Below are 22,618 nucleotides of genomic sequence, written 5' to 3' on the forward strand. Positions count from 1 at the left end.
TGGATTGTTGTTTACCACTTGCTTTCTAACTAAAATTAAGCTTAACCACACTGCCAAGTCTCTGACCTCCTCCCTGTTGGCTGTCTCATCGCTGTTGGTGATCAGACCTACCACCGTCGTGTTGTCAGCAAACTTGCTGATGGTGTTAGAGTCGTGAGTGGCCATGTAACCGAAAGGTTGCTGGTTTCGAATCCTGAGCCAACTATGTGAAAAAACTGTTGGTGCCCTTGAGCAAGGCACTTAACCCTAATGTCACTCCAAAAAGTCACTCTGGATAAAAACATCTACTGAAATGTAATTTGTTATTGGCTGCGAGCCCTACCACGAACTCTGATGTAGTAGGATTTCCTCTTATCTTGTCCTTTTGTTTGATGTCTAGTTGGAGTCAAACCACAACACAGGGTTGGTCCATATTGTACTAGTACAGTATATGCAGAATTTGTCTAATTAGAATAACAAAATTCCGGTAACTTACAAAATTGATATGTTTTCTAAAAATCCCGGTTGGAGGATTCCTGGATTCCCTGGTTATTCCCTCCTGATTCCAGGAACTGTCTAACTGGGATTTCTGTAAAACCAGGGAATTTTGGGGAAGTTACTAGAATTTTGGAACCCTATGAATAATTTTACCAAACCAAACCCCAGGTAAAGCATTAGGAAATGACTAGAACTTGATCAGGGAAATTCACTGCATAAATAATGGAATGCAATAGAACTTTATTAATCTGTGGAGATTTTGTATTCTGCTCACCTTTTTAAATCAAATAGCATTTTATTTGTGACATGCTTCGTAAACAACAGGTGTAGACTAACAGTGAAATGCCTACATAAGGGTCCTTTTCCAACAATGCAAAATTAAAGATAAAGATAAAAAACATACAATAAAAATTGAAATAGTGACACAAGGAATAAATACACAGTGGATAACGAATAACAATAACAAGTAAATAATAACATAGCTATATACAGGAAGTACCAGCACTGAGTCGATGTGCAGGGGTACAAGGTAATTGAGGTAGCTAAACTCAGCAGAAAAATAAACGTCCTCTCACTGTCAACTGCGTTTATTTTCAGAAAACTTTACATGTGTAAATATTTGTATGAACATAGTGAACATATGAACATAGGTCCCAGATGTGCTCAATGGTATTGAGATCCGGGTTCTTTATTGGCCATGGCAGAACACTGATATTCCTGTCTTGAAGGAAATCACGCACAGAACAAGCAGTATGCCTGGTGGCATTGTAATGCTTTTGGGTCATGTTAGGATGAGCCTGCAGGAACGGTACCACATGAGGGAGGAGGATGTCTTCCCTGCAATGACAACAAGCGCAATCCGATGATGCTGTGACACACCACCCCAGACCATGACGGACCCTCCACCTCCAAATCGATCATGCTCCAGAGTTCAGGCCTCGGTGTAACGCTCATTCCTTCGACGATAAACACGAATCCGACCATCACCCCTGGTGAGACAAAACCGCAACTCGTCAGTGAAGAGCACTTTTTGCCAATCCTGTCTGTTCCAGCGACGTTGTTGCCGGTGGTGTCTGGTGAGGACCTGCCTTACAACAGGCCTACAAGCCCTCAGCCCAGCCTCTCTCAGCCTATTGCGGACAGTCTGAACACTGATGGAGGGATTGTGCGTTCCTGGTGTAACTCGGGCAGTTGCTGTTACCGTCCTGTACCTGTCCCGCAGGTGTGATGTTCGGATGTACTGATCCTGTGCAGGTGTTGTTACACGTGGTCTGCCACTGCGAGGACGATCAGCTGTCTGTCCTGTCTCCCTGTAGCGCTGTCTTAGGTGTCTCACAGTACTGACATTGCAATGTATTGCCCTGGCCAAATCTGCAGTCCTCATTCCTCCTTGCAGCATGCCTAAGGCACGTTCACGCAGATGAGCAAGGACCCTGGGCATCTTTCTTTTGGTGTTTTTCAGAGTCAGTAGAAAGGCCTCTTTTTAGTGTCCTAAGTTTTCATAACTGTGACCTTAATTGCCTACCGTCTGTAAGCTGTTAGTGTCTTAATGACCGTTCCACAAGTGCATGTTCAGTAATTGTTTATGGTTCATTGAACAAGCATTGGAATCAGTGTTTAAACCCTTTACAATGAAGATCTTTGAAGTTATTTGGATTTTTACGAATTATCTTTGAAAGACAGGGTCCTGAAAAAGGGACGTTTCTTGTTTTGCTGAGTTTATATACATGTAAGTAGGGGTAAAGTGACTAGGCAACAGGATACATAATAGACTGAGCTGTAGCAGCAGTGTATGTGGTGAGTGTGAAAGTGTGAGTGTGTGTGAGTGTGTGTAGCAATGCTCATGCCTCGCCCACCTGAGGATCTGTCTTTTTCAGGCATCTATTTCCTGTGTCACTTAATACATCTTGTTAGCTTGATTGCCTTCATTTTACTCCTGCCACTCTTCAATATCTTGCTTGTGCCTGTTGTTTTTTCCTGTTAATCTCTGGGATATGTGGGACGATAGCGTCCCACCTGGCCAACATCCAGTGAAAATACAGAGTGCCAAATTCAAATAAATTACTATAAAAATAAAACTTTCATGAAATCACACATTCAATATACCAAATTAAAGATACACTTGTTGTGAATCCAGCCAACATGTCAGATTTCAATGCTTTACGACAAAAGCAAACAATGCTATTATCTGAGGATAGCACCCCAGCTAACAATCACAGACCATCATATTTCAACCCCTCTGGCACGACACAAAACGCAGAAATAAAGATATAATTCATGCCTTACCTTTGACGAGCTTCTTCTGTTGGCACTCCAATATGTCCCATAAACATCACAAATGGACCTTTTGTTCGATTAATTCTCTCGATATATATCCAAAATGTCAATTTATTTGGCGCGTTTGATCCAGAAAAACACCGGTTCCAACTTGCACAACGTGACTACAAAATATCTCAAAAGTTACCTGTAAGCTTTGTCCAAACATTTCAAACTACTTTTGTAATACAACATTAGGTGTTTTTTTACGTAAATAATAGATAAAATTGAAGACGGGATGATCTGTGTTCAATACCGGAGGAAAACAATGTGTAGCATGCTTTCTGGTCACGCGCCTCTAACAAACAGTACACTTCACTGGAGCCTCATTCTGAACATGGCTACTTCTTAATTTCTCAAAGAAAAACCTCAACCAATTTCTCTAAAGACTGTTGATCTCCAGTGGAAGTGATAGGAAGTGCAGGAAGTTCACTTAGAAATATGGATTCCCAATGAAAATCCATTGAAAAGAAAGTGACATAAACAAAAGCAATTCTTAATGGTTTGTCCTCTGGGTTTTGCATGCCAAATAAGTTATGTTATAGTCACAGACATGAATCAAACAGTTTTAGAAACTTCAGAGTGTTTTCTTAACATGCATATATATTATAACATGCATATATTAGCATCTGGGACTGAGTAGGAGGCAGTTTACTCTGGGCACGCTTTTCATCCAAACGTGAAAATGCTGCCCCCTATCCTAGAGAAGTTAACATTACGACCGTGGAAATGTTTGTAATGACCTGTCAAACACATCCCAGTAATGGCTGAAATGGGCTCAGTAGAATACATTGTATATAAGTTTGGAGTATCTTCATCCACTGTTTTATATATTATAATTGTTTTTAAGACCTTTTAACAATTTTGATGATCGCTGGTAGTGTGTGTGTGTTGGGGTGTCAGTGTCAGTATGTGTGAGTGTGTGGGTAGAGTTCAGTGTGTGTGCATAGAAAGGGGAAAGGGGGATACCTAGTCAGTTGTACAACTGAATGCCTTCAACTGAAATGTGTTATCCGTATTTAATCCAACCCATCTGAATCAGAGAGGTGCGGGGGGCTGCCTTAATCGACATCCAAGTCTTCGGAGTCAGTGCAAGAGAGTTAGTTAAAAAAAGGGTCAATGCAGGTAGTCTGGGTAGCCATTTGATTAGCTATTTAGGAGCCTTGTTCAGCAGTCGTATGGCTTGGGGGTAGAAACCGTTAAGGGTCCTGTTGTTTCCAGACTTGGTGAACTGGTAATGCTTGCCTTGCTGTAGCAGAGAGAAAAGTCTATGGCTTGGGTGGCTGGAGTCTTAGAATTTTTTGGGGGGACTTCCTCTGACACCGCCTAGTATACAGTGCAATCGGAAAGTATTCAGACGCCTTGACCTTTTCCACATTTTGTTACATTAAAGCCTTATTCTAAAATGGAGTAAATGTTTTTTTTCATCATCAGTCTACACACAATAACCCATAATAGCAAAGCAAACACAGATTGTTTGAAAATGTAATTAAAATCTAAATCAGAAATACATTATTTACATAAGTATTCAGACCCTTTGCTATGAGACTTGACATTGAGCTCAGGTGCATCCTGTTTTCATTGATCATCCTTGAGATGTTTATACAACTTGATTCGAGTCCACCTGTGGTAAGTTCAATTGATTTGATATGATATGGAAATGCACACACCTGTCTATATAAGGTCCCACAGTTGACAGTGCATGCCAGAGCAAAAACCAAGCTATGAGGTCGAAGGAATTGTCCATACAGCTCAGAAACAGGATTGTGTAGAGCCACAGATCTGGGGAAGGGTACCAAATAAAATTGGTACCCTTCCCCTGCAGCATTAAAGGTCTCCAAAAACACAGTGGCCTCCATCATTCTTAAATGAAAGAAGTTTGGAACCACCAAGACTCTTCCTAGAGCTGGCCGCACGGCCAAACTGAACAGTCAGAGGAGAAGGGCCTTGGCCAGGGAGGTGACCAAGAACCCGATGGTCACGCTGATAGAGCTCTAGAGTTCCTCTGTTGAGATGGGAGAACCTTCCAGAAGGACAACCATCTCTGAAGTAATCCACCAATCAGGTCTTTATGCTAGAGCGGCCAGACGGAAGCCACTCCTCAGTAAAAGGCACATGACAGCCCGCATGGAGTTTGTCAAAAGGCACGTAAAGGACTCTCAGACCATGAGAAACAAGATTATCTGGTCTGATGAAACCAAGATTGAACTTTTGACCTGAAAGCCAAGCGTCACGTCTGGAGGAAACCTGGCACCATCCCTACGGTGAAGCACGGTGGTGGCAGTATCATGCTGTGGAGATGTTTTTCAGTGGCAGGGACTGGGAAACTAGTCAGGACCGAGGGAAAGATGAACGGAACAAAGTACAGAGAGGTCCTTGATGAAAAACTGCTCCAGAGCACTCAGTACCTCAGACTCGGGCGATGGTTGGCACACAGCCAAGACAACGCAGGAGTGGCTTCGGGACAAGTCTCTGAATGTCCTTGAGTGACCAAGCCAGAGCCCGGACTTGAACCCCTTCGAACATCTCTGGAGAGACCTGAAAATAGCTGTGCAGCGACGCTCCCCATTCAACCTGATAGAGCTTGAGAGGATCTGCAGAGAAGAATGGGAGAAACTACCCAAATGCTGGTTTCCCAGCTTGTAGCGTCATACCCAAGAAGACTCGAGACTGTAATCGCTGTCAAAAGTGCTTCAACAAAGTACTGAGTAAAGGGTCTGAATACTTATGTAAATGCACTATAGAGGTCATGGATGGCAGGGAGCTTGGGAAAGCTACAATTCTCCTCAGCCATCACTTTTGGCATGTGTCTTCTTGATTTGATAATCAAGTACAATCAGACAGAAATATACATGAGTTTGCTGTTTATTCTTCAACCTAGGTAATAGGTTTAGATAAGCTAAATATAATCCCACCTTGTAATGTACTCCACAAGAAAGAGTATAGGGCTTTATCCCAGATATGTCCATTTATTTATTTTTTTTTTACGACCAAAGCAGAAAACAACACACTGTAAACTAAAAACAGAGGCATTATCTGTCAATTAAGTGTCCAAGAGCTGAAGAGATAACAGTATCTAAGCCTCATATCAAAGGTGAGCAGACATGGACAGTGCACAATTCTATTACACAGCTCTCATCAAAACAGGATGAGGGCTTTGAAAAGTTGCAGTTTCCCGGAGAAGCCTTTGATCTTCTCTGTTCTCCCTCTTTTTCAGGTCCTTTTTTGCTCCTCCACTTCTTCAGGTTGTGACTGCCTGCTCTTGTTCAACACTTTAACTATGTCCCCACATAACAAAAGCGTACTTTACAAGCGTTACACAATCAAATAGGTTCGCTCGCAGTCATTAAAGAGGATGAAACTTATTTGACAGGATAAACTGGCAAAAGTAATGGAAAATAAACAGTGAAGTCTAGAAAAGGCATGCATAGGCACATAGATAAGGAAGAATATAAAATATTTAAACATGTAATCAGCCAACAGTTAATTGGAAACCGACTAAAAATAATTATTGCTGATGTCTCCAGAGAGTGGTTAACTGATAACTCCAATCTGAGGCTGATTATTCCTCACAGATGCTTTACTTTGATGTTGTGTGTTGTGAATATGCTTTATATTACTTTTTTCTAATGTGAAACGTTGTTATTATGTTTGTCACTGTTTCAAATTATTGTACAATTATCAACATGAGTGTTTGTTTAATGAATAGCAATGTAAAATTGATTGAACGGGTGATTGCAGAGACACACACCACCCTTACTAGACAAAGAAATTTAAAAAACAAATGTTGGACATTTTTGCAGAATGTACTGTTTTATTTACCCCTCCAATAATCCATTTTTGAGCATCTTGAATACATCCTTGGAACGCTGCAAATGTTTTTACATTGATTAAGGACCATGATTCTATCAGGTGTCCAACCCAACCCAAACAAGTCGCTCCATTCATACGTCATAATGCTTTAGCCATTGCTCAGATAATATGCTAAGAGGAAGTGCTTTGAGGGACATAATGTATTCATGTTTAACAGTAATATGTATTAGATGATAATACAATGACTTTTCATTCGATTTATGTGAAGTGCATTGTGCATACATATTTGAGATTTTACTCTGTTTTAAAATAATAATGGAATGTGCATTCCAACAGGGTACAGATTTAAATGACTCACTCTACAAATAGAGTTGACAAATTATGTTAAATACGTTGCCTGATTTAAATGTAACTAATTCCGACTCATTTCTTATAGGCATTCTGCTAATGCCCTCTTGAAGTACAATGTGGTATCTATGTTGTTATGGAACTTGGCACAATTTCACACAACCTGTCCATGAGAACATGGTGAACATTCCAGATGTAGGCTACTCATTAACACAACATTCAGAATGCCTGTAAGCTTGTAAAACGCGATACCATGAAAGCGTAAAGTGAACATGAAATGAAACATTGCCCCTAAAAGAAATTAAATAATGAAACTATGAAAATAATTTGTTACGGTTTGTATTTGACTATTGCGTGTCCCAAATCTGGCTTGCCTACTATTTACTTAAACTGCATACTTTGTACTTATCGTACTACAGACTTTTAATAACGTACTGTTTAGTAAAAATGAATAAAGTAAGCAACAAATATTAGCATACTAGGCTTATCCCACTGAGAATGCTTCATATAATGCGCAATTGTGTTGATTCCTGCACTTTGTTCATTTTGGTACATCACTTCCCCTCAGCTGATTATAAGCTGTTGTCAAACACGGGTGGGTCTCGAAAAACAATTCTCTTCCTCAATAGTGTGCAGATAATTCTACTCTATGATGTCTAAATATTTCATTGAATCCGAGCACTGTATTGGGATGATAAATTACTACTGTATATAGCAGTAGGCATTTTAAGTCTGCAAGTATAGGTGTGGTTGGAGGCGTGTCCAACACACAGGTGCCTATTGTATGCTACCAAGGAGGATTTCAGGCCTCTTTTTACACATATTCCACACCTCTTTGGTGGGAAAAAAAGACATTGAACTGTTCAGAGCCATCTGTTTCCATTGGACATTTTGAATTTCTGTTGGATTATTGTCTTTATACCTGGAATTGTGTTGCCCCCCCCCACCCCCCTTTTCGGGTTATACATTTCCTTCTACTTCAATTCAAACGTTCAAAGACTCAAACAGGGCCCGGTTTCCCGATAGCAATGGAACTTCGGTGTACGAGTGTTTTAACAGTTGCATCTTTCCTACAACGGCCGAAGATGTAACGTGTTTACCAAAACACCATGCAGAAAGAAAATTAGATAAGTGTGTCAATACTGATATAATCAAAAGAAAGGCAGCTTTGCTTTCGGATCAGCTTTCACCATTTATATCTTACCTTAGCATATTATTCCACAATACTGACAATGGATCGGCTCCTGGAGCGATACTATATTATCAAATATATAGCTGCCAATATTGAGGTGGCTTATTGTAATGTTTAGCCTACCTTATAATAACGCACTACATCAATGATTTGGCACATCATTGCACACATGTTATCCTCATATCATGGAATATATTGAGGCAAAAATGGAACAGTCTACAACTAGCAAAATAGAACTCAATGAATGAACATGAAATTGATTTACATTTGATTTAAACATATAGCTAGGCCTATGTAGTCTACTTTATGAATTTTTCAATGCTGTCGTCTTGGTTTATATTTAAAGCATTTTTTTATCCTTCGCTTGTTTGTAACAATTTAAATCATCTCGTTCCCAGACACTTCTGCCCAAATGCCCAAAGAGTCTGGAACGACAAACTTGGCCTTCGTTAGCCAATACAGAGAGCCGGGAGAAACTCCTAGCACATAAGCATTTGCTTATTAATCGGCTTAATCTACTAACCAATTATCTCCCACAACACCTTCCCTCTAACCCTCCCTCTTACACTAGCACAACACAAGCACAGAGCCACGCTAAAATGAAATGACCAATAGTTTACTCAGTAGGTCACATCCATACAATTCTATGGTCACTCCCACTAAGGTCAACTTTGAGTGGTTGATATCCCAGGCTTATAAGCGCTGTGTGCAATAGCTTGGGGGCGAGGTTACAATTGCAAAGGCATTGGCAACTTTGTATTTGTAGTCAACTTCTTGATAAAGTTACCAGTGGTAACAGAGAGACAGATCAACATCTTGATCCTATGTTTAGCGGAGCTCTTCTGTGTATAAAGTGACGTGGAAGGGCAAAATATATAACAACCCACGTAGCCTTTCTAGGAGTGGTCTGAGGCAGTAGGGAGTGTTATCACGTGCAACTTTAGTAATGATGGTTTTGGGAAACAGCTCGGAGAAGTAAAGATGCTTCTTAGAATGAACTTAGCCTTAAGATGCTTTTGGGAAACTGGACCATGACTAAGGTATGACTAATGCTGTGTTCATAGCCAAGTGGGAAGGTGGTATTTACCACATTACTGGGAAAATTTGATTTTAACGCCCCTCCAACTCATAATTACTTGCGGAGAAAATCGTCTATCATCGCAGATGTTATTTTCAAGACATCTAGGAAACAACTCAGAACCTTCCTACTGGTTAATTCTGATACTTTGCAAGTGAGAAACTCAGAGCTCCTCTTTTAACGAGTTTCCAAATTAAACATTTCAGAATTTCCTCGTTGTCTTGAACACGGCATGAGCTCCGACTTCTCACACATGCTGACCTCTGATGTCACCTACTAAGGAAATGACCTCGATAATAGCAGTTAATGTAAAACAAAACATGATTTATTAAAAGCAATCTATGAATATGGGTTTTGAACACTCTAATGTGTTTACAAGTATGACAACTGTACTTTTAGTTTATGGTTGATGCAGCTTGTTGACCATTATCCAACCTGCGTTTCACAAATGAGTTCAAAGCCTGTGAATGCATACAACTTCAAAACTGGTAATTAACACATTCCCTCTTGGTTATGAACGCAGCATGCGGTTTTAAATGATATTGTAGATTTTCTCTTTGGACGGTTGGTTATGGCAAGTCTATTCATTTGTTGTTGATTTAATACTTTTTTTGCTGCTTATGTTGATCCATACGATTTTTTGCCCTGACCAAATTCCCCAATATTTTATTTCTTCCAAGATTATGGTTTAGGCAAGTTTGTTACATGCTATTGGCAATCCCTTAATCAATAGTCTTCCAATGAAGAAAATAATGAGACCAACAAAATGAATTGTGTTTCTTAACTTTAATCTAAAGTGTTTTGAAGTGCAGTGTAATGCTTGCACCCTTAGTGTGAAGACGGAAATGTAGCCTCCATTGCCTGAAGGAGCTTTTTAATCCATATGATAATCCCAAAGCCATGGTTTAAAAGCTTTCCCTAGTGTTTTAGATTAACTAAACACACCCAACGGAGGCCAATTAGTCACTAGCACCCTTCAGCTACACACACATAAAAAGCACCCCAGACGCTATTCAGAATCACCATTGATTGGTGGTGAACAATTTACTGCAAGTCGCTCTGAATGACAAACATCAATGCGAAAGAAACCTGTGGTTTCGAGGTGGAAAAGTAGATGTTGGTCCACTTATAATTTCCGATTTGATTGAGTGACTCACCCAAACTCATGTGGTTTTCAAAGCCAATGTTATTTAAGCCAATTCTTTCTCTGAGTTGAACATTGTGCTTGTAGGGAAAGCTTGCTCACTTCCTGGTATCATTGTACATGAATGTTACATTAAGGTAATTTCCATGTAAAAGTACCCATGAGCACCAACATGTGAAGTTCAAAAGAGAATGTCAAACTGGGTGTCAAATGAAAGATATGAGTCTATAAATTAAGGCATATAGACATTTTTCAACCATTTTCCATCCACATTTTTTTAAGAAGCAAAGGCTTTGATTTCTGGTCAAACAGAAGAGGTCTTCGAAAACATCTACCAGAAAAAGCCTTAAAAGTTACATCAAAACACAATGTTGAAGTAAAGACCCATGAAAAGTAATATCAACACATTATTATTTAGTTTTGGATAGATTTCTGCCCTCTGTAAGTTGAAGAAAAATTGCCTTGTGCCTTAAAATTCTGTTTCCAAAATCCCACACACTGTATCTTTAATATATTTTCACATTTCTCTCCCTTCACAGAAGTGACAATTAAAGGTAGGTAAACATATCAATTAATTAGTATTTCTACTGATATACATTTTGTTTACCAGATCAGTAACAGAATTCCCGAAAAACCGTTAACAGAATTTCTGCAATTGAATTGTCTATAATGGGAAATCATAGTAGTCACAAACCACAGCTGGTTGCACAAGCTTGGACAGTACAGCACAATAAAGTACAGTAAGGAAAAGTAGAGTATAGTTCAGTACAGCACAGTAGAGTACAGTACAGTAAAATAGAATACAGTACTGTAAAGTAGAGTAGAGCACACTACAGTTGAACTATACTCTACTGTACTCTACTGTCATGTGTTGTACTGTAATCTACTGTGCTGTACTTTGATGTCCAAACTTGTAAAACCATAGACGTCTATGCAGCGCCGTTGCCAGAATTTTGGGGTCACATGGAGAGAAAAAACTACCGGGCCCCTAAAATAGAAATCAGAATGTTTCAGATTAAAATAATATACTGAATAATATGTGTTATTAAATGTACCAACTATAAACTTCTGCTGCTCTATTCTACAATTGTGCAGATTCTAGTTTGGCCCCTAATGTTAACAAAAGCGGTCTGTGTCATGAGGTTTTTATGATGCTTTATTATAAATAACTACACTAATTGGTGACTTATTTTTTATATATGGTATTGTAGTCAGTTATAATGAAGAAATGACCAATGATCCATGTTTCAGATTAAATAATTTATTACCAATTCTTATAAACAAGACTAACCCTCTTCCTCCCTATGCATAATTCCTAAATATATGCCTAAATAACATATCCAAAATATTAAAAAAATACTGAACTATGTGGACTGCATGCATACATGTGGTACATACATGCATCTGTGAAACTACAATTGTAAGGTCAAGACATTATGTGGGGATTCCTGAGTAAGTTCAACAGGAGATACACTCTGAAACAGTATTTTGCCCATCCCCGGGCAGGCTTGGGTAGAACAGGTTAACTATCCACATAAAACACTGTGTTGCGAAATCCTTTGTCTGACTTCTGTTCATTTGCTATGTCATCTTGTCACGTTCCTGACCTGTTTTCTGTTTAGTTTTGTGTGTTAGTTGGTCAGGACGTGAGTTTGGGTGGGCATTCTATGTTGTCTGTTTCTATGTTGGTTTAGGGTTGCCTGGTATGGCTCTCAATTGGAGGCAGGTGTTTGGCGTTCCTCTAATTGAGAGTCATATTTAGGTAGGCTGTTCACAAGGTTTGTTTGTGGGTGGTTGTCTCCTGTGTCAGTGTTTGTCGCACCATACGGGACTGTTACGGTTTGTTCATTTCATGTAGGCTGTTTTTCCCTGTTCGTGCGTTCTCGTGTTTATGTATGTTCGTCGTTCAGGTCTGTCTACTTTCGTTTTGTTATTTTGTATCATTATCAAGTATAGTTCGTTTTCGTCTTTGTCTGTTTTGTTTATTTAATAAATCAATATGTCATCACACTACGCTGCGCCTTGGTTCCCTCAATACTCCTCCTCTTCAGATGAAGAGGAGGAGGACTGCCGTTACAGAACCACCCACCAATCCAGAGCCAAGCAGCGGTGTAAACGGAGTAAGGGACAGCGCAAGAAGGAGGAATGGACTTGGGACGATGTATTGGACGGTAAAGGTTGCTACACATGGGAGGAGATCCTGGCTGGAAGGGATCGCCTCCCATGGGAACAGGTGGAGGCACTGAGGAGAACAGAGGCAACCGGAGAAGGGAACCGGCGTTATGAGGGGACGCGTCTTGCACGGAAGCCCGAAAAGCCCGTGAGTAACTCCCAAAAATTTCTTGGGGGGGGGCTAAGGGGTTGTGGGCCAAGGGCAGGTAGGAGACCTGCGCCCACTTCCCAGGCTAACCGTGGAGAGCGGGAGTACGGGCAGACACCGTGTTACGCAGTAGAGCGCACGGTGTCTCCTGTACGTGTGCATAGCCCGGTGCGGGTTATTCCACCTCCCCGCACTGGTAGGGCTAGATTGGGCATTGAGCCAGGTGTCATGAGGCCGGCTCAACGCGTCTGGTCTCCAGTGCGTCTCCTCGGGCCGGCATACATGGCACCTGCCTTACGCATGGTTTCCCCGGTTCGCCTACACAGCCCGGTGCGGGTTATTCCACCTCCCCGCACTGGGCGGGCGACCGGGAGCATTCAACCAGGTAAGGTTGGGCAGGCTCAATGCTCAAGAGAGCCAGTACGCCTGCACGGTCCGGTATTTCCGGTGCCACCTCCCCGCCCCAGCCTAGTACCTACAGTGCCTACACTACGCACTGGGCTACCAGGGCATTTCCAGAGCCCTGTTCCTCCTCCACGCACTCTCCCTATAGTGCGTGTATCCAGTTCGGTGCCTCCAGTTCCGGCCCCACGCACTAAGCCACCTGTGCGTCTCCTAAGTCCTGTACACACTGTCACTTCTCCCCGTACTAGTCCTGAGGTGCGTGCCCTCAGCCCGGTGCCACCAGTGCCGGTACCACGCACCAGGTATAGAGTACGCTTTGAGAGTTCAGTGTGCCCTGTCCCTGCTCCCCGCACTAGTATGAAGGTGCGTGTCCTTAGCCCCGTGCCTCCAGTTCCGGCACCACGCACCAGGTCTACAGTGCGCCTTATCCGGCCAGAGCCATCCGTCTCCCCAGCGCTATCTGAGCCATCCGTCTCCCCAGCGCCATCTGAGCCATCCGTCTCCCCAGCGCCATCTGAGCCATCCGTCTCCCCAGCGCCATCTGAGCCATCCGTCTCCCCAGCGCCGTCTGAGCCGCCCGTCTGCAATGAGCCTGCAAAGCCGCCCGTCTGCCATGAGCCTGCAAAGCCGCCCGTCTGCCATGAGCCTACAGAGCCGTCCGCCAGACAGGAGCCGCTAGAGCCGCCCGCCAGACAGGAGCCGCTAGAGCCGTCCGTCAGACAGGGTCTGCCAGAGCCGCCAACCAGACAGGATCTGCCAGAGCCGCCAACCAGACAGGATCTGCCAGAGCCGCCAGCCAGACAGGATCTGCCAGAGCCGCCAGCCAGACAGGATCTGCCAGAGCCGCCAGCCAGACAGGATCTGCCAGAGCCGTCAGCGAGCCATGAGCAGCCAGAGCCGTCAGAGAGCCATGAGCAGCCAGAGCCGTCAGAGAGCCATGAGCAGCCAGAGCCGTCAGAGAGCCATGAGCAGCCAGAGCCGTTAGAGAGCCATGAGCAGCCAGAGCCGTTAGAGAGCCATGAGCGTCCAGAGCCGTCAGCCTGCCATGAGCGTCCAGAGCCGTCAGCCTGCCATGAGCGTCCAGAGCCGTCAGCCTGCCATGAGCGTCCAGAGCCGTCAGCCTGCCATGAGCGTCCAGAGCCGTCAGCCTGCCATGAGCGTCCAGAGCCGTCAGCCTGCCATGAGCGTCCAGAGCCGTCAGTCAGCCATGAGCTGTCCCTCAGCCAGAAGCGGCTAGTAATCCTGAACTGCCCCTCAGTCCAGAGCTGTCTCTCTGTCCGGAGCTGCCCTTCAGTCCGGAGTTGCCCCTCTATCCTGAGCTACCTCTTTATCCTGAGCTACCTCTCTCTCCTAAGCTATCCCTCTGTCCTGAGCTATCCCTATGTCCTGAGCTACCTTGTCCCAGAGCTGTCCTTGATTCTGGTGTTCCCCCTAAATTTAGGTGGGGTTATTTGGAGGGTGGTCTTTGTGGGGAGGATAGGGAAGCGGGGGTTGATTATGGTGGGGTGGGAACCACGCCCGGAGCCTAAGCCACCACCGTGGTCAGATGCCCACCCAGACCCTCCCCTGGACTTTTTGGTGATGCGTTCGGAGTACGCATCTTGAGGGGGGGGTTATGTCACGTTCCTGACCTGTTTTCTGTTTAGTTTTGTGTGTTAGTTGGTCAGGACGTGAGTTTGGGTGGGCATTCTATGTTGTCTGTTTCTATGTTGGTTTAGGGTTGCCTGGTATGGCTCTCAATTGGAGGCAGGTGTTTGGCGTTCCTCTAATTGAGAGTCATATTTAGGTAGGCTGTTCAAAAGGTTTGTTTGTGGGTGGTTGTCTCCTGTGTCAGTGTTTGTCGCACCATACGGGACTGTTACGGTTTGTTCATTTCATGTAGGCTGTTTTTCCCTGTTCGTGCGTTCTCGTGTTTATGTATGTTCGTCGTTCAGGTCTGTCTACTTTCGTTTTGTTATTTTGTATCATTATCAAGTATAGTTCGTTTTCGTCTTTGTCTGTTTTGTTTATTTAATAAATCAATATGTCATCACACTACGCTGCGCCTTGGTTCCCTCAATACTCCTCCTCTTCAGATGAAGAGGAGGAGGACTGCCGTTACACATCTTCAGTCTCATCAGGGAAATGTTACCTTTTTTTCTGGCGGTTTCTCTGTTCACTGTGAAACTGAGTAGTTACACCCATTTCATTTGCCACCATGGAGGCTTCTGCCAGAAGAGTGTCTCATTGATTACGCAGAGCCTGTATTTCTTCCTGTAGTGCCTTAATGTGAGCTGCTTGTAACGACCGTCGTCGGGAGAAGGAGAAGAGGACCACGGTGCAGCGTGGTAAGTGTTCATATTACCTTTAATAAAATACGAAACACTTGATGAAACAACAAAAACGACAAACTAACAGTTCTGTAAGGTGAACACACGAAACAGAAAACAACCACCCACCAACACAGGTGGGAACAGGCTACCTAAGTATGATTCTCAATCAGAGACAACGATAGACAGCTGCCTCTGATTGGGAACCATACCAGGCCAAACACATAGAAATACAAAACAAGGACAACATAGAACACCAGACATAGAATGCCCACCCAAACTCACTGCTTCAGTGTCCAGGGAAATATTTCCTGACTGAAGAATTACACGGAACCCAAACCGACTGGGCGTGCGCCATCGTGCGCCATCGTGCATTAATGTATTTTGTCCCCCTACACCAAAACGCGATCACAACACGCAGGTTAAAATATCAAAACAAACTCTGAACCAATTATATTAATTTGGGGACAGGTCGAAAAGCATTAAACATTTATGGCAATTTAGCTAGCTAGCTTGCACTTGCTAGCTAATTTGTCCTGTTTAGCTAGCTTGCTGTTGCTAGCTAATTTGTCCTGGGATATAAATATTCCGCCAATTAATTCCGCCAAATACTCCGCCAATTAATCCACACATAAAACGGTCAACCGAATCATTTCTAGTCATCTCTCCTCCTTCCGGGCTTTTCTTCTCTTGACTTTATATTGCGATTGGCAAAATTCATAAATTAGGTGCATTACCGCCACTGACCTAGTTTGTCTTTCAGTCACCCACGTGGGTATATCAATGAGGAGATGGCACATGGGTACCTGCTTCTATAAACCAATGAGGAGATGGGAGAGGTAGGACTTGCAGCGCGATCTGCGTCACAAATAAAACTGACTTCTATTTTAGCTCTTGGCAACGCAGACGTGCGCAAGCAGTGTGGGTGCAATAATTGAATAATATAGATTTCTACATTTATTTTGCAATGCTCGCGCACGTGATGCGAGTGGTGTAGTCAGCCTGTTAGGCTTCTATTCTCAATACACTGCAAAACTTTTACCCAGAAAGTGAGCAGGAAGATTGCCTTCTCTGTCCACAGTGCTGGATCATCTAAAACCTCATCTTCCTCACTTCGAATCTGTCCATACTCTTCCTTTCCCTTATTACTTGCTTGTTCAGTCTCTTCTGTCACTCCTTCAGTGGCACTGCTGCTACTCCTTAACTTCACTTTCTCCTTCCTGCTCTCCTCTGCATCAGAGTCTGTCTGACAGCTTTCTGCTGAGATTCTGTCAACCTAGGGCTCTCTAGACACTAGGAAGTGAGTAAACAAAGGGAATTTTAGGTTTAATGTTTGCTCCTACAAAGGTTACCATACTAAAAATCTACTACTGAAAGAAAACACTTTTAATAGTATACATATCAAACAGAATACGTATTTAAGTGTGTCTAAGTCATCATGTGCCTAACTTTATAATTTAAAAAGGGTCTAGTTATGCTGCTGCTACAAAACAACTGTCTCCCCTCCAAGGTCCACTGTTTCAACTTCATGTAGTTGACACACGTTGGGATCTTTGTCTACAGCAGTAGTAGTAGTAGCATCTACAGTATGGATAGGTAGGCTACATGTTAGGTATTCATTTTAGTCTAGCTAGATTAAAAATATCAAGTAAATAATGGGGAATACAGTTATAATAATATATACATAATAGCTAATTAGCTAGCCATAGCTGGTAGTGGTAGCTCATCGTCATCATGTTAGTAATTACTGCTCTAGCCGAGCCGAGTGATTCCACGGTAGACAGCTACCTGTAGTTAGCAAGCTATCAAGATAGCTATATTGGCTAGCTAGGCTACTCCGTTCGGCAGGCCGTCTGCGCGGAATTACCACTCAGATCCTTCTCTCCTCTTTTTTTTCTGTGAAGGATTTTTTTTTCTTCCTGAATGTTGCTGTATCTGTCTCTGTTTCCTTTCTTTCCTTTTCTGGAAACCCAATTTCATTTTTGAGGGGGGCATAGTGGTTATCTCTCGTGAATGCTTAGGCTACTGCCAAATCAGCTGTATTTTTTTTCTCCACTAATAGACCAAACCATGTGCATTATTGGAGGAGGGGGGGGGGGGGGGGTACAAACGGGATGTTCGGGTAGAGATGCCTGATCTGATTATGGTATGCATTTTAATTTTCACACATTTTTTGGTCTAACATTTTTTTAACGATAAACCATTTCTAAACATTTAGTGGCCCCTACCAGGCTAGTGCCCCATGAATCATTCATGTCCCCCCCCCCCCCCCCTTAACGACAATCTGGACCCAAATATGCAAAGGAGGATATTGCAGATGAATACCTTTTGTGACATTCATATCCATAATTATGCATTTCTGTGTAGTACAGATCAGGGACCCATGATGAAACTTTGTTACTGCAATTCTGTTTTCAGGTGTAAATTCATTTCACTTACTGCAGTTCTATATTTTTTAAGTCAATATGTCATGTCTTACACCCCATTCTTTCTACAGACATTGTTGAATCTTAATTTGGAGCAGATACTTAAGAGTTTTTGGAGAGAGTGTACACCAAAAACAGAGGAAAATTTTACCGGAATTCTGTGAGCAAAGTTTGCATCTGCACAGTTCTTCCGGTAAATGTGTTTTTGTCAAATGTTCAGTGGAAATTGTTAACAGTCGTTCTTGTGTATAGAGTTGGATAAATCAATCAAATGTATTTATAAAGAGTTTAAAAGTAAAACATTTGCCGCCATCCACTTCATTATGTCTGAAACACTTGCTTCCAGGGATGGCAATTTTGGGGCCTCACCATGTTTCATCGAAATGTACAGCTGTGTATCGTCTGCATGTTTCCGAATGACATCACCAAGAGGTTAAATATATAGTGAAAACAATAGAGGTCCTAATACGGAACCTTGAGGAACACCGATATTTACAGTTGATTTGTCAGATGACAAACCATCCACAGAGACAAACTGATATCTTTCCAACAGATAAGATCTAAACCAGGCCAGAACTTGTCCGTGTAGACCAATTTGGGTTTCCAATCTCACCAAAAGAATGTGGTGATCGATGGTATCAAAAGCAGCACTTAGGTCTAGGAACACGAGGACAGATGCAGAGCCTTGGTCTGATGCCATTAAAGGTAATTTACCACATTCACAAGTGCAGTCTCAGTGCTATGATGGGGTCTAAAACCCGACTAAAGCTTTTCGTATACATTGTTAGTTTTCAGGAAGGCAGTAAGTTGCTACGCAACAGCTTTTTAAAAATGTTTTCAGAGGAATGGGAGATTTGATATAGTTTTTATATTTTCTGGGTCAAGGTTTGGCTTATTCAAGATAGGCTTTATTACTGGCCACTTTTAATGAGTTTGGTACACATCCGGTGGATAGGGAGCCGTTTATTATGTTCAACATAGGAGGGCCAAGCACAGGAAGCAGCTCTTTCAGTAGTTTAGTTGGAATAGGGTCCAGTATGTAGCTTGAAGGTTTAGAGGCCATGACTATTTTCATCAATGTGTCAAGAGATATAGTATTAAAAAACTTGAGTGTCTCCCTTGATCCTAGGTCCTGGCAGTGTTGTGCAGACTCAGGACAACTGAGCTTTGGAGAACTTCATCAAAGAAGTTCATGAATTTATCACTGCTGAAGTGAAAGCCATCCTCTCTTGGGGAATGCTGCTTTTTATTTAGCTTTGCGACAGTATAAAAAATACATTTAGGATTGTTCTTATTCTCCTCAATTAAGTTGGAAAAATAGGATGATTGAGCAGCGTTGAGGGCTCTTCGATACTACACGGTACTGTCTTTCCAAGCTAATCGGAAGACTTCCAGTTTGGTGTAGCTCCATTTCCGTTTGCTTCAGTGCTCAGGTATTTTCTGTATACCAGGGAGCTAGTTTCTTATGAAATTTTTGTTTTTGTTTTTAGGGGTGCGACTGCATCTAGGGTATTACGCAAGGTTAAATTAAGTTCCTCAGTTAGGTGCTTAACCGATTGTTGTACTCTGACGTCCTTGGGTAGGTGGAGGGAGTCTGGAAGGGCATCTAGGAATCTTTGGGTTGTCTGAGAATTTATAGCACGGCTATTGATGATCCTTGGTTGGGGTCTGAGCAGATTATTTGTTGCGATTGCAAACGTAATAAAATGGTGGTCCGACAGTCCAGGATTATGAGAAAAAACATTAAGATCCACAATATGTATTCCACGGGACAAAACTAGATCCAGAGTATGACTGTGGCAGTGAGTAGGTCCGGAAACATGTTGGACAAAACCCACTGAGTCGATGATGGCTCCGAAAGCCTTTTGGAGTGGGTCTGTGGACTTTTCCATGTGAATATTAAAGTCACCAAACATTTGAATATTATCTGCCATGACTAGAAGGTCCGTTAGGAATTCAGGGAACTCAGTGAGGAACTCTGTATACAGCCCAGGAGGCCTGTAAACAGTAGCTATAAAAAGTGACTTAGTAGGCTGCATAGATTTCATGACTCGAAGCTCAAAAGACGAAAAGGCTGTCTTTTTTTGTTGTTGTGTAAATTTACATTTCTTATCGTAAATGTTAGCAACACCTCTGCCTTTGCGGGATGCATGGGGGATATGGGCACTCGTGTAACCAGGAGGAGAGGCCTCATTTAACACAGTAAATTTATCAGGCTTAAGCCATATTTCAGTCAGTCCAATCACATTAAGATTATGATCAGTGAATAGTCCATTGACTATAACTGACTTGGAATTATTGAGGGATCTAACTTTAAGTAGCCCTATTTTGATATGTGAGAACACAATCTCTTTCAATAATGACAGGAATGGAGGAGGTCTTTATTCCAGTGAGACTGCTAATGTGTACACCGCCATGTTTAGTTTTGCCCAACCATGATCGAGGCACAGACAAGGTCTCAATGGGGATAGCTGAGCTGACTACACTGACTGTGCTTGTGGCGTACTCCACTAAACTGGCAGGCTGGCTAACAGCCTGCTGCCTGGCCTGCACCCTATCTCATTGTGGAGCTAGAGGAGTTAGAGCCCTGTCTATGGTCATAGATAAGATGAGAGCACCCCTCCAGCTAGGATGGAGTCTGTCATTCCTCAGCAGGCCAGGATTGGTCCTGTTTGTGGGTGAGTCCCAGAAAGAGGGCCAATTATCTACAAATTCTACCTTTTGGGAGGATCAGAAAACAGTTTTCAACCAGCGATTGAGTCTTGAGACTGCTGTAGAGCTCATCACTCCCCCTAACTTGGAGGGGGCCAGAGACAATTACTCGATGCTGACACATCTTTCTAGCTGATTGACACACTGAGTCTATGTTGCACTTGGTAACCTCTGACTGTTTCATCCTAACATTGTTGGTGCCGACGTGGATAACAATATCCCTATACTCTCTACACTCGCCAGTTTTAGCCTTAGCCAGCACCATCTTCAGATTAGCCTTAACGTTGGTATCCCTGCCCCCTGGTTAACAGTGTATGATCACTGGATGATTCGTTTTAAGTCTAATACTGAGGGTAATGGAGTCGCCAATGACTAGGGTTTTCAATTTGTCAGAGCTAATGGTGGGAGGCTTCGGCGTCTCAGACCCCGTAACGGGTGGAGGGGAGACCAGAGAAGGCTCGGCCTCTGACTCCGACTCGTTGCTTAATGGGTAGAACCGGTTGAAAGTTTCTGTGGCTGAATGAACGACACCGGTTGAGTATTCCTACAGCATTTCCTTCCAGAAGCAATGAGAAAATTGTCCAGCTGCGGGGACTGTGCGGCAGATTTATATTACTATCTGTACTTATTTATGGCACATCCTTTCCTACACTTAAATTACCCTTGCCTAACGATTGCGTCTGAAGCTGGCCTTGCAGCACAGCTATCCTCACCATAAGGCGATCGTTCTCTTGTATATTTTGAGTACAGCGACTGCAATTAGAAGGCATAATATTAATGTTACTACTTAGCTTCGGCTGGTGGAGGTCTTGTAGAACCATTTCCAGATAAAGCGTCTGGGGTGAAAAAGTTAATTGAAAAAAGTCAAGTGAGGTAAAAAATAAAAATATAACATGGTAATTAAAAACCGTAAAGTTGGCAGTTAGCAAAGTAACGCCAGCAACAAAACGCACAGCAGCACGTAAACAAGTCGACAAGTTGTGACAGGAAATGATGTCAGCGCTCAGTGGTCTGTTAATCTTCTAAATCCATGTTTTCATTTGGTGCACATTTCAAGTGAGAAATCTGCGTCTCAGCGCAATTCCATTATCGTGGAATTGCCCTCATCCCTTTTAAAAATTAGCAAAATCATGTGTATGCACATTATTGTTTATAATTTGACCATTTATATTATTACAGCAACTTGTATCCATTTTGGGCTGTAAATTTGATATACAATTAAAGGAAACTGGTGGTATTTGCTGAATTTATGTGAATGTCATATATTCATTGGTGAGCATGCTTCAAGGACATTGTGCTCCCCTTGTGTGCACAGACTTGATCATTATTTCATTGTCTTGAGACATAAACTCACGTACAGTACATACAGGCTGGTAGGTCTACCGTTCATATCTTCTAGGCTCCCTCATAAAACAGAAGAGATGTGTTCAGAGTAGAGAGGTTCAATTTTTATTGTATCAATATTGCTTTTTAACTTTTCGTTGTTAGTCGCAAGCACACATAGCAATACGTCAAGGAATGTGCATGCCTGGTGACACGCCAACTCATAATTGACAGTAAATATCCATTTTGAGGCACACAAACAGTTCACGGAGCAATTATGTCTGCTGTGTTGGAGTGCAGTGATTTAATTTGAGAAGATTGTTACCAAGTGTGACGCTGTCCCTAGGTTTGGACTTGACATTTGCGTGAACTCACTGGTAACGCTTCGCTGCCTTATTCAGGAATTATTTTGTGCATGATAATGACTGACCTTAATAACTGGCTGACCATAAAGAACAAGGCCTCTCAAACTCATCCCACTTGAGAAGCTGAAGGATTATCACTCCATGTTTCTACACTAAGGTTGATGTAGTACTGACATTGTGAACTGTGTAGATTCCTATATGTATTCTTGTGCACCAGGTGACATTTTTCTTTTTAGGGCACAAGCTTTGATGGTCTCACAGCTTTTAGATTTGCTTGGCTGTTTTCAACATGGTGAACATTTATACTGTAAGATACAATTTCAATTTGTAAGTTCATGTTAATTTTTAACACAGAACTTGAATGTGTTTAACATGGTTCCATCCAGCAGC

The sequence above is a fragment of the Salvelinus alpinus genome, chromosome 10, assembly GCF_045679555.1.
Source record: "Salvelinus alpinus chromosome 10, SLU_Salpinus.1, whole genome shotgun sequence".
Lineage (NCBI taxonomy): Eukaryota > Metazoa > Chordata > Actinopteri > Salmoniformes > Salmonidae > Salvelinus > Salvelinus alpinus.